This window comes from Bos grunniens, chromosome X (genome assembly GCF_055505025.1).
Source record: "Bos grunniens cultivar Pamir isolate PY7600 chromosome X, Bosgru_T2T1.0, whole genome shotgun sequence".
Taxonomy (NCBI): domain Eukaryota; kingdom Metazoa; phylum Chordata; class Mammalia; order Artiodactyla; family Bovidae; genus Bos; species Bos grunniens.
The window spans coordinates 31,832,190-31,845,470 of record NC_141194.1 but is presented as its reverse complement, the minus strand read 5'-3'; the positions used below and the strand labels follow the sequence as shown (position 1 = coordinate 31,845,470).

At 35.6% G+C, this 13,281-nt stretch overlaps 1 protein-coding gene across 21 annotated transcripts in view; it reads left to right on the top strand.

Moving 5' to 3' along the window:
• Positions 1-13,281, top strand: part of DMD (dystrophin) — a 2,667,987-nt gene that overhangs the window by 815,289 nt on the left and 1,839,417 nt on the right. The gene's annotated exons all lie outside the window — the stretch shown is intronic.

The following is a 13,281-nucleotide window of genomic DNA, read 5'->3' as shown; positions in this document are numbered from 1 at the left end:
CTCATGACATTGGAGGCAGCCCTCCTTTCTTATTAAATTCCCACAATCTTTCTAATTGACCAATATATTTACCAGGCATTTTTGGTAGCTTCCTAATTATATTATGTCTATCTTTCAAGGATAAATCCAAATAATTGATCACATACTCTTAAAATAAGCATACTGAAAGATTAGTAATGTATACTCCCCCAAATATTGCTTAGCTCATCTGGCAGGGAGAGGACGTCTCTCTCGAAATGAAAGTGAAGGCGGTGTAGCAATTGGTCCATTTTTATGAAAGGTTATATTTAACCTATGAAAGTTATTTTAGAGAAACACTGTATACTTTTTATTATTTTCCTGCAGTGATTAACTATTTTTAAATTTTCTTCAGGAAAATAAGATCTATGGAATGTTTTCCTTTGTATGAGTCCTATTGTTTTGAGTTGCTAAGTCATGTCCAACTCTTTTGCAACCCCACGGACTGTAGCCCATCAGGCTCCTCTGTCCATGGGATTTCCCACGAAAGAATGCTGGAGTGGATTCCTCCATTTCCTTCTCCAGGGGATCTTCCCCACCCAGGGATCGAACCTGCGTTCCCTGCATTGGCAGGCAGATTCTTTACCATCTGAGCCATAGCTGATTTCCAATGTTGTGTTAATTTCAGTTGTATAGCAGTATGATTCAGTTATAAATATATATATATATATATATTTTTCCATTTTCTTATCCATTACGATTTATCACAGGATTTTGAATATAATTTCCTGTGCTATCCCAGCAAGTGGGATCTTGTTATTTATCCATTCTGTATACAATAGTTTGCCTCTGCTAATCTCAAACTCCCAATCCTTCCCTCCCCCACCCCTCCTCCTGTTGGCAACCACAAGTCTGCTCTCTATGTCTGTGAGTCTGTTTCGTTTCATAGATATGTTCACGAGTCATATTTTAGATTCCACATGTAAATGATGTTTGTCTCTCTATGGTGTTTGTCTCTCTTTTTCTGACTTTGCTTAGTATGATAATCTCTAGGTCCCCCCCATGTTGCTGCAAATGGCATCATTTCATCCTATAGAACGTTTTGAAAGATCATTATAATTTAAAGTAAGAAAATGTTTTAACAATATTGGGAACTTAAAATGTCTTTTTAAAGTATCGATTCCTTGTATTCTATTACAAAGTAAGAAACATGTATATTACCATATGTAAAATAGATGACCAGTGCAAGTTTGATGCATAAAGCAGGGCACTCAAAGCTGGTTCAGTTCAGTTCAGTCGCTCAGTCATGTCCAACTCTTTGTGACCCCATGGACTATAGCACACCAGGCCTCCCTGTCCATCGCCGACTCCCGGAGTTTACACAAACTCATATCCATTGAGTTGGTGATGCCATCCAGCCATCTCATCCTCTGTCATCCCCTTCTCCTCCTGCCCTCAATCTTTCCCAGCATCAGGGTCTTTTCAAATGAGTCAGTTCTTCACATCAGATGGCCAAAGTATTGGAATTTCATCTTTAGCATCAGTCCTTCCAATGAATATTCAAGACTGATTTCCTTTAGGATGGACTGGTTGGATCTCCTTGCAGTCCAAGGGACTCTCAAGAGTCTTCTCCAACACCACAGTTCAAAAGCATCAATTCTTGGGTGCTCAGGTTTCTTTATAGTCCAATTCTCACATCCATACATGACTACTGGAAAAACCATAGCTTTGACTAGACGGACCTTTGTTGGCAAAGTAATGTCTCTAATTTTTAATATGCTGTCTAATTTGGTCATAACTTTTCTTCCAAGGAACAGGCGTCTTTCAATTTCATGGCTGCAGTCACCATCTGCAGTGATTTTGGAGCCCCAAAAATAAAGTCTGTCACTGTTTCCACTGTTTCCCCATCTATTTGCCATGAAGTGATGGGACCAGATACCATGATCTTAGTTTCTGAATGTTGAGTTTTCAGCCAACTTTTTCACTCTCTGCTTTCACTTTCACCAAGAGGCTCTTTAGTTCTTCACTTTCTGCCATAAGGGTGGTGTCATCTGCATATATCTGATGGATGGGGTGGGGAGGGAGGTGGGAGAGGGGTTCAGTATGGTGGGACACAAGTACACCCATGGCTGGTTCATATTGATATATGGCAAAAACTACCACAATATTGTAAAATAATTAGCCTCCAATTAAAATAAATAAATTCATTTTAAAAAAAAGAGCAAGGAAAACAGCAGAAAATTCAAAGAATTATTAGATTTAATCTAGCTGAAGAAATTGATCTCTTCCTAGTAAAAGAATGTCACATTAAAACATAAGCTGTTGGATCTCCTCTAAAGTAGTGGATTAATGTAGCCATAGAGTTTTGTTTTTCACATAGTGATTATATATTGTAAATCTGGTGGGGCTCTATACATATTATAAGTATTAAGTTCACAGTTTTCAATATAGGACAAGAAGAAATTCTGGAAATAAAATAGAAAAACCATAAAATAAAATTTCTGTGACTTTGAGAATAACCAAATATTTCTTAGGTGTGAAGCCCAAGGCTTCACAAAACAGAAAAAACAGAAAAAAGTTAACTTGAACTTTATCAAAAGTATGAGTTGTTCTTATATTCTGGATATGAGTCCTTTGGATTAAAATTCTAACTCACTCTATGTTTTGATAAAGAGCAGTCCTTCATTTTAACATGGTTCATTTTTATAAATTTCCACTTTATAATTGTATGTCCTATTTATGAAACATTTCCCTACCAAAAGAAATGATGGTATTACCTTTTGTTGTTATCCATATGAGCTTTATTTTACCATCTGGATTTGGATATGTATTTCACCTGGAAATCATTTGTGTATGGTAAGGGGAATGGGTTAAAATACAGGTTATTTTTTTTTTTTCACTTAGAATCTAAATGACAATATCATCTGTTAAAAAGAATGTTGCTTGCCTATTCTCCAGTGCTAAGTATATAAAATTTTTTTCATTCATATGTAGTTTCATTTCTGGGCTTAAAATCACTTCCGTTGTTCTATTTGTCTATGCATCATGAATACCATGCCATGGGCAATACTGGCATGGTATTCATGCCAGTTTTTTTTTAATTATTCTTTAACAGATTTATTGAAATATAATTTACAAAAATTATATAGATTTAAGTTGTACATCTTGATTATTTTTAGGACCTTACTTAATCCTGCTGCCTCCAGTATCTATTAATGCATGCTGCTGCTGCTGCTGCTAAGTCGCTTCAGTCGTGTCTGACTCTGTGCAACCCCATAGACGGCATAGTTGACAAATAAAATTTGCATATATTTAAGGTATACAAAGTGAAAATTTTTGGATCTTGAGTTTATAGAATTCTATATTCAAAGTATACAATGAATTATATAGATAGGTAATAATAATCTCAGTCACTCAGTCATGTCCGATTCTTTGCAATCCCACGAAGTGTAGCCCACTAGACTTCTCTGCCCATTGATTTTACAGGAGAGAATATTGGAATGGGTTGCCATTTCTTACTCCAGGAATTCTTCAGTTTTATAATGCACCTTGTTATCTGGCGAACTGAATTTTACCACTTTTTTTCTTATTTAGTATTTTTTTTTAGCTATATTGTCCCTTTGTATTTCTGGGTTCATTTTACAATCATCTTTTTAAATTTCCACAGGAACTTTCTTTTGAATATGATCAATATTGAGTTAAGTCTAGATCAGCTTGGAAAGGACTGACACCTTTACATTGTTGAGTATATTAGATATACCTATGATTCTTTAAATTTTAGAGAATGAGAAACAAATCCAATGGTAAAAAAATGGGCAATAAACTTGAACAGGAACTTCACAAAAGAGGATGTTCAGAAATTCAAAAATAATGTGAAAGTTTTTTAACCTCAGGAATAATTGGGGAAATTAAAATTTCAATGAGATATTGATACAAACTCACACAAATGGTTGAAATTAGACTCATAATTCTGAGTGTATATGAGGGTTTGGAATAAAATAAACTCTCACATCTAACTGGTAAAAACATAATTTAGACAGCCATTGAAAATAGTTTGGCATTATATACTAAATGGGATGAAAATGTGCAATTCTTATGACACAACATTTAATTCCTTAGCGTATAACATAGCTACATTTCTATCTTTGCCAAAAAAATTTATATACATATAATATTTTATATATAAAAAGTGTTTATAACTGCTTCATTTGTAATAGCCAAAATTAGAATGAAAAGGAACAAATGATAGTGACACACAGTGGTGGAGTTTCATTGCTAAGCTGCATTGACTCTTGCGACCCCATGGGCTGTAGCCCACCGTGCTCCTCTGTTCATGGGATTTCCCAGGCAAAAATACTTGAGTGGATTGCCATTTCCTTCTGCAGGGGATCTTCTCAACCCAGGGATTGAACCCTAGAGTCCTGCATTGCAGGTGGTCTCCTGCTTTGGCAGGCAGACACTTTACCACTGTGCTATCTGGGAAGCCAGACACATAGTATGCAAGATAAGTCAATTTCCTGAAAGTGATTTGAGCAAAATAAGTGAGACACAAAATATACCTGTAAATTACTATAATGCACTTTAAATTTAAAAAACAGGCAGAATGTTTCATGAGTTTAAAAGTCAAAAGAGTGCTTAGATTCTATAATGCAGGGTGTAATCATCAGAAGTGTTGAAGATATCCCATGTTTTGACCAGGTGTGTATTAAACAGTTGCATTTGCTTTGAGAAAATTAATCAAGGTGTACACTTAAGTATATTTTATGTATGTAGGCTATCCATTTTTTTTAAGTGTAAAAAGAGGAATGTAGGAAAGGAAAGTAAACCTGATCTTGCAACCTCCCAAAGTCTAAATTATGGCCGTATTTATCAATCTGACCATATATCCTGTATCTTATAATGAAATTGTTTAATAAAATATAAGTGAATATACAAAGTTAGAATATGATTAATGCAATATATAGATCTTTTCTAAGAAGCCTATATGTCTTACTGAAAACAGAAAATCTTGAAATAAGTGAATTTAAAATAATAGAAAATCTTGAGAAAATTCCAATGTTTTAGCAGGAGAAGACCCCCAAATGAGGATTAAGTTGGACAAGGAGTCCTTCAAAAGTGAATTTTCACAAAGCTCCCATTTGAGTCAAGGCCCTAGTGAGATATGGTATATAGTTGAGGTCTCTGTATTAAAGGACAGAATCTCAAGTAAAACATTCTCCAGTATAAATGAAAACCTAGAGTGAAATAAACTTTACCTGAGTTAGCCCCAGGCCAAAAGACACAAGATAAATGCTTAAAAGTAAATGTATTATCATTTTATATTTCCCATTATTTTGTAATAAAATAAGGTACAAAAGAAATGGAAAATATTCCAAGGGACTTGTTTTTTAGCCTCTGAGTATTACCTTAAAATATAAACACAGTTAAATTGAAGAGAATGTTCAAGTGCACAACTGTTGTCCTAAAACTGGCCTTGAATATTCTATAGTAGATTACTAAATGATTCTGGGGTGGGATGTAAATAAATCAGCATATTAAGTAAAGTGGTGGATGGAACTATTTCAAATTTTCTTTTAAAAATCACAAATTCTCAAATTGGGAGGCATTGATTGGATGTTTTGAGTAGTCATATCTTCAACAAAATAAAGTTAGTATATTTACATTCAATACATTATTTATTGAGTGTCTACTGAATGTCAGGTTCCAAGTAGTAGGAACACTACAGTCAGTGATCACAACAAACACTATCCTTTATGCCATGGAGTTTAGAGTCACATACCAGAGGACATTAAATGTGTATGCGTGTGTGTGTGTGTGTGTGTGTGTGTGTAATGTATGTAATGATAAGTAAGTGAATGAAGAAGAGAGAAACAGAATAGTATGTTTGGGAATACCTTTGGTTAGATTGTCTTATGGGTAGAGATTGGAAGGAAGTGGGGGAGTGAGCCAGGAATTACCTTTAGGGTATGGTACAGACAGTGGAATAAAAAGATCTAGAGGAGAAAAAGCATTTGGAAATAGGACTTAATAGGTAGAGAGGGCTGAGTGTAGAAAACAACACAGTAAGAAGGGGATCAGAGAGGTAGCAGGTTGGGGCTGGGAAGAGGCGAACAAGGGGAGCCATGGTTAGGGATTGAATTTAGTTCTAAATGAGATGATAGTAACTAAGCATAAAAAGGCTATTATAAATTATGTAGGTAATAAAGCAAGTTATTTCAAAAGTCACAGGTAGGAATATTAATAAAGAAAAACTTACAAGTATTTAAAAAATCATTTTTAGCCAAGGAAGTTAAAAATCAATAATTAAAATGTAATACAACTTGCTGGATGATAGAAATACTGCTAAAACCATAAAGAATAAAGATAGAAATACATTTTTATCCAGTGCCTTTAATTCACCATTGTCAGATTACAGCACAGTTAGCAGCAAAGAAAAAATTTGAGAATACAAATAACATAAAAAAATGTAAATTTAACAGTGATTTTCTACCTATTGGCACTTCCTGGCATAGATGATTCTGTAAAATGTGTGAATTATGTATACTTCTCTCCCATAAAGTTGGATTTTCAAGGAAAACAATAGTTTATAATTTAGTTTAAATGAATCAAATCAAAATCTGAGCTTTCAGATAAGCATTGAGAAAATTCTAACTTTGTCGTTACTAGGGATAATCTTCCCTATTCCTAGGCAATGACCAGACATCAGTAGACCTATGTGGTGCCTTTCATAAGGAGGCAGAAAAGCCTCTCAGTTTTAGTCTATTGAATTATCCACTGATAGAGTCACCATCCAAGTGTATCATTAACAGTCTTGGATTGAATCAGCCTATGCTAAGACAAAGTTGAAGAGACTGTAATAAAAATGATATATTCAGAAATTTGGGCAGGATTAAAGGAACCAACAATGAATGGTGAAGTACTCAGAACCTAGCCTCAGTTACTAGCCTTTATTACCCCTAAACTCAAAGAGACAAAAGGATAGAGCCTTAAACCAATGAAAGCTCAAACCTCAGGAGCGGGCACATTGGATCGCAAGTGCTACTATAGATACCTTAAGAATGCAATTACTCTCAAATCATGGCCTGCTGGAGGAGCTGGGAGAATTGATATCTTGGGTTCTCTAGTGTTATGCCAGTTTTACTCATTGGTTGAACCTAGCCAGAAGCCAGAGAGTAGGAAATCCTGGATAATAGACTCATCCCATACTGGGTGCATGCATGCATACTAAGTCGCTTCAGTCATGTCTGACTCTTCGTGACCCCATAGACTGTAGCCCACCAGTGGGTCATCTCCCCAAAAAAGACAAAGTATGAAAAATGTGGGAGGGGGAGCAAACAGAGAAAACCTAGCTCTCCAGATAGCTGGTTTTTTTTTTCCTGATCCAAAGAAGACTTGAAAATTCCTATTAATGATGTCGAGAGCCCTAATATTGGCTAGGGCCCAGCCTTACAGTTGATAGCAGGAAGCCATTCACTTGTGAGACCATACTACCTCCTCCATTTGCTGACAGGGAGTGGAGGTGGTTTCTGGTTAGTTTTGCAGCCAGCTGACATCACACACTTTTCCATGCTTCTGGGAAACACTAGAGTCAGAAAAGGAAGACAGAGTTATCTCTAACTTCTGCTCTGCGCCGAAATGTACGATACGCATAGAAGATATATAAAAAATGTCCCTGGCATATATACAAATAAAACAGATAATATATTTGAATGTAGTGAAAATGCCATTAAACACATGAAGAACTTTTAAAGTGAATAATCTTTGATAATAATAATAAAGTAGAAATTAATAATCCTTTAGAAACGCAACTTGATTAATCTAAAATGTGTAAGAAACCAACAGTACAAATCCACTTTTGTACAGGAAAAATCATTCCATGAGAAAACCCATGAAAAACAGCCTTCGTTCTACCCAGAGGTTCAATTTTTGTCTTTGCTTTTATTTTCATTTACAAAAAAGTAAAATAAATTAATTAATTTAGGCTTTCAACCATTCATGTTACAAAAAATGATCTAAGGAAAGTAGGAAATAAAAGATAAATGAAAAAATAAAGGGGTTAGAAAGAAGAAACACTAGATAAATTTAAGATCTTGGTTCTTTATAATAAAATCATAATAGATTAATCTCTTCTGAATTTGATCAGAAAAAGATAAATAAAGCAAACGTATGCAATTTAAACACAGAAAATATTAAAAATACATAAAAGAGACATAGAAACCAAAAATGCAATCTACACAGAACTAATGATTATAAAAAAACAATTAGATTGGATTATATTCTATTTACAAGCATAAATTTACAAGAATTAACATAATGGAATATAGAGTACCTTCATCAGCCACCAAAGGAACCTAAAAAAATCATAAAACAAAATCAAACAAACGTTTTACAAAGACTTCTGAATCCACTGAAACCAGTGGTAAGTTCATTCAAAACTTTAAGGAATTGATGATTGCTCCTGCTTATTTAACTTATATGCAAAGTACATCATGAAAAACGCTGGGCTGGAAAAAGCACAAGCTGGAATCAAGATTGCTGGGAGAAATATCAATAACCTCAGATATGCAGATGACGCCACCCTTATGGCAAAAAGTGAAAACTGAAAAACTGAAACTGAAGTCATTCCATCGTGTCCGACTATTTGCGATCCCATGGACTGTAGCCTACCAGGCTCCTCAGTCCATGGAATTTTCCAGGCAAGAGTCCTGGAGCAGGTTGCCATTTCCTTCTCCAGGGGATCTTCCCAACCCAGGGATCGAACCTGGGTCTCCTGCACTGCAGGCAGACGCTTTACCATCTGAGCCAAAAAGCCTCTTGATGAAAGTGAAAGTGGAGAGTGAAAAAGTTGGCTTAAAGCTCAACATTCAGAAAATGAAGATCATGGCATCTGGTCCCATCACTTCATGGCAAATAGATGGGGAAACAGTGGAAACAGTGTCAGACTTTATTTTTTGGGCTCCAAAATCACTGCAGATGGTGATTGCATCCATGAAATTAAAAGATGCTTACTCCTTGGAAGGAAAGTTATGACCAACCTAGATAGCAAATTCAAAAGCAGAGACATTACTTTGCCAACAAAGGTCTGTCTAGTCAAGGCTATGGTTTTTCCAGTGGTCATGTATGGATGTGAGAGTTGGACTGTGAAGAAAGCTGAGCACCGAAGAATTGATGCTTTTGAAGTGTGGTGTTGGAGAAGACTCTTGAGAGTCTCTTGGACTGCAAGGAGATCCAACCAGTCCATTCTAAAGGAGATCAGCTCTGGGTGTTCTTTGGAAGGACTGATGCTAAAGCTGAAACTCCAGTACTTTGGCCACCTCATGCAGAGTTGACTCACTGGAAAAGACTCTGATGCTGGGAGGGATTGGGGGCAGGAGGAGAAGGGGACGACAGAGGATGAGATGGCTGGATGGCATCACCGAATTGATGGATGTGAGTTTGAGTGATGGGAGTTGGTGATGGACAGGGAGGCCTCGTGTGCTGCAGTTCATGGGGTCGCAAAGAGTCAGACACGACTGAGTGACTGAACTGAACTGCATAGAAAATCTTGAGGAGGCCTACTAATTCTACATATGTGTTTACAAACCTAAGTTTTAAAATCACGTGAAAAAAATTAGCTTCCCTTGTTTCTTTTCTTTTCTTTTTTTACTTTTTATTTTATATTGTGGTGTAGCCAATTAACAATGTTGTGATAGTTTCAAGTGAACAGGGAAGGAACTCAGCCATACATATACCTGTATCCATTCTTCCCCACACTCCCCTCCCATCCAGGCTGTCACATAACATTGAGCAGAATTCCCTGTGCTATACAGGAGGACCTTGTTGGTTATCCATTTTAAATATAGCAGTGTACGTATGTCCATCCCACATTCCCTAACTATCCATTCCCCCCATCCTTCTCCCCAATAACCATAAATTTGTTCTCTAAGTCTATGAGTCTCTTTCTCTTTTGTTAGTAAGTTCATTTGTATCATTTCTTGTTAGATTCCACCTATAGGGGATGTCATATGAAGGACATATGATGTCCTTCTTTGTCTGACTTACTTCACTTAGTATGATAATCTCTAGGTCCATCCATTTTGCTTCAAATGACATTACTTTATTCTTTTAATGGCTAAGTAATATTCCATTGTAGGGCTTCTCTGGTGGCTCAGTGGTAAAAATTCCACCTTCAATGCAGGAGAAAAAAATTTGATCCCTTGGGTCAGGAAGATCTTCCAGAGAAGGAAATGGCAACCCACTCCAGCATTCTTGCCTGGGAAATCCCACTGACAGAGGAGCCTGGCGGGCTACAGTCCTTGGGGTCATAGAAGAGTTGGGCATGACTTGGTGACTAAAACAACAACAATATTCCATTGTATATATGTACTACATCTTCTTTATCCATTCCTCTGTTGATAGACATTTAGGTTGCCTCCTTTGTTGTTAAAATGATATTAGAAATTCCTTTTGAAAAGAAACATGTGGTAGTTTCCAGATCTTAGGTCAAGTTCATTTTGTTTCATCCATTCCCCCTCCTCCCCTCTATCTATCCCATCCTCCCTCCCTTTCCTCTTCCAATCTGGCCTATTTCTCTGCCATAAATGACTGGTTTTAATATATTCCTTAGTTCTAAATGAGCAGCTCAACCTGACCCTGTGCTTCTGTTTCATTTCTTCTCCCTGTCTTGACTTCTAATTACTATCCTCACTCAAATGTCACTCACAGCTTAGCTTTGTAGAGCTCAGATACCACAGTTATGTTCTGCTTTGTATTCTCCTTGGTGTGGCTGTTTTAGCATGAACTTATCCCTACTATCAATAATTTATTTGTGAAAACCACTTATTGAGAAGGAAGTACTTCTAAGTGCAGTGATGCCTTTATCACACTATTTGCTGAGAGCAAAGCTCTTTTGTAATAAAGTTGGCTGTGGTATAAAAAAACAAACAAAAGGGAATACAAAATCGTGTGAAGCAGGGGATGAGTCTACCAAATGGTTATGCTTGTCTACACACAAGATCAAGATAAAAATGTATCCACAGCTTCCATTTATTTATTTGTAACTTGTTGAAGGTAGATAGAGCAAATCTCAGATAATACGGAAACATCTCTCCTATTGCCATTCTATCATTCCTTTATCCTTCTCCGCTCTTGTTGATGGGTAGCCCCCTTCCCCAGACATGCTGAATTCAGTTCTGTGGCTCTTTAACCCCATCTTCTCTCAGACGTAAAGAAGTATTTAATGGGTCATGTAAACTTGTTTATCAATAGAATTTTTCCCCTTAGATGTAATTAAGTTCCAGCTAGTGAGTTTCCACTAATAAATATTTTCATTTTTAATCTTTTTATGTAAAGTTGAATAATGATTTTTTTTTTTTTTGCTGGTAAAATAATTTAGCCATTAAAAATCTGGTAGGGAGGTTTAGGGCTTCCCAGATGGCTCAGTAGTAAAGAACTACTTGCAATACAGAGATATGGGTTCAATACTTCAGTTGAGAAGATCCCCCAGAGAAGGAAATGACAACCTGCTCCAGTATTCTTGCCTGGAGAATCTCATGGACAGAGGAGCCTGGTGGGCTACAGTCCATGGGGTTGCAAAGAGTTGGACATGACTTAGTGACTAAACAAGAACAGCAACAATAAGGGAGATTTAACTGACCTTGGTGTTTTAAACTGTTCTCCAGATGCATTATGATACCTGTATGCCATTCATTGGCTGATCCCAGTTTGTTTCCTCTTCTTCCATCCCAAGATTTCTATGTGTACACTTTATGAATCCCAATGGCTTTTTGAAGTCGTAGAATGCACTCTATCATTATTTTAGAGAACATGACCAAAAAATATAGGGTTACAGTGCACCCTGGGCATATACTAGGACTTACTGACTTAATATGATTTAATATTAGCAGACACAGTTGTAGATCTCATAATTGTGTTCACTACTTTCATCAGTTGTCTATGACAAAGTGGCACAGTTTTACCAAGTGATTTCAAATATGCAATGTGAGATAGAACAAAAAAAATAAGGTCATTATTATACATTATTAAATCACAAATCCAAAATGAGTACTTAAAATGCCTAGGGTAAAATTTCAACTGTCAACTATGTTCAAATATTCAATTAATCACATCATTGAAAATTGTCACTGAACTAGATTGAATGGTTGTCAAATGTCACTGATCTGAAAAATGATACAGTGTTCACTCTTCCTGGCACATGATCTTAGATAAAGAGGATTCTAAAGTATTGTTTAAAAGTAGTATTTTGTGTGTCTTCTCAGTATTCAGAAACTTAAATAGCCACATAATATATATGTTGAGGTATGTCAGAACATAATATCTTTGACTGAATATAAACTACTTCCATTTATTACTCATAAAATCCAGTGCTCAGATATAAATTTCAAATCTTTAAGTTAATTTATGTTAGATACATGTTATTTCTTATATTAAAAGGTAGGCCTATTAGACATTTGCACCATATATATATTCATTCCAAGGATCCAGAAGTAAAACCATTAACCCTGTCATTCACTAGCTATAGGGTCTTTGTCAAGTGCTTTCATGATTTGGTACCAGTTTGTCATTTATGATATGTACTACTAATAATAATTCTACACTTATTTCAAAATATTCTTCTGAGGGACATAAAATACACACAAGCATATCTTATAATCTTTAAATCCATATTCTGATGCTATATGAAGTTATCCCTCTTTGAGTCTAGTTCCCTGAAAATAACTCCATAAGGTCAATTGTTTACATTCCCCCACCCTCATGCATTTCTTGCATCAAGGGAAATAGTATATTCCTTACATATTCAACTTAAAATTTAGGCAATAATTTACTTTGATTGGTACACATGGAGATCATTTGTGATAATAGTACTATGGCTATAAATTATATTAAATTTAAACATTTTTCTCATTATAATGAATATTACCATAGCTCTTAAAATTTTTTGCTGTTGCTATTGCCAGTTTGTTTTTTCTTGAAATCAGTATACATGGCTCAAAACTAGAAAGCTCTGACTACATAGGATCATTAAAGTGGCATTCTGTATTGCCGGGTATAAGATAAATAAGTATAAAAATTCAAGTTAAATAATATTATATTGAAAGTATATATGTCTTTTTTATTATTTTATGTTATGAAATTATTTTTGAGGACAGTTTTATACATGGCATCATCTCAAATGATGTCCTCTCCTATATAATATTCCATCTGGGAATTTTCCTTAGTTTAGTTTTAATAGCTACTTTCACAAAAGTTAAGCTCTGTATCTTATATGCAGTAAGACTACCTGCATTGTATTACACTCTAAATAAAAGAAAAACAAAAACAATA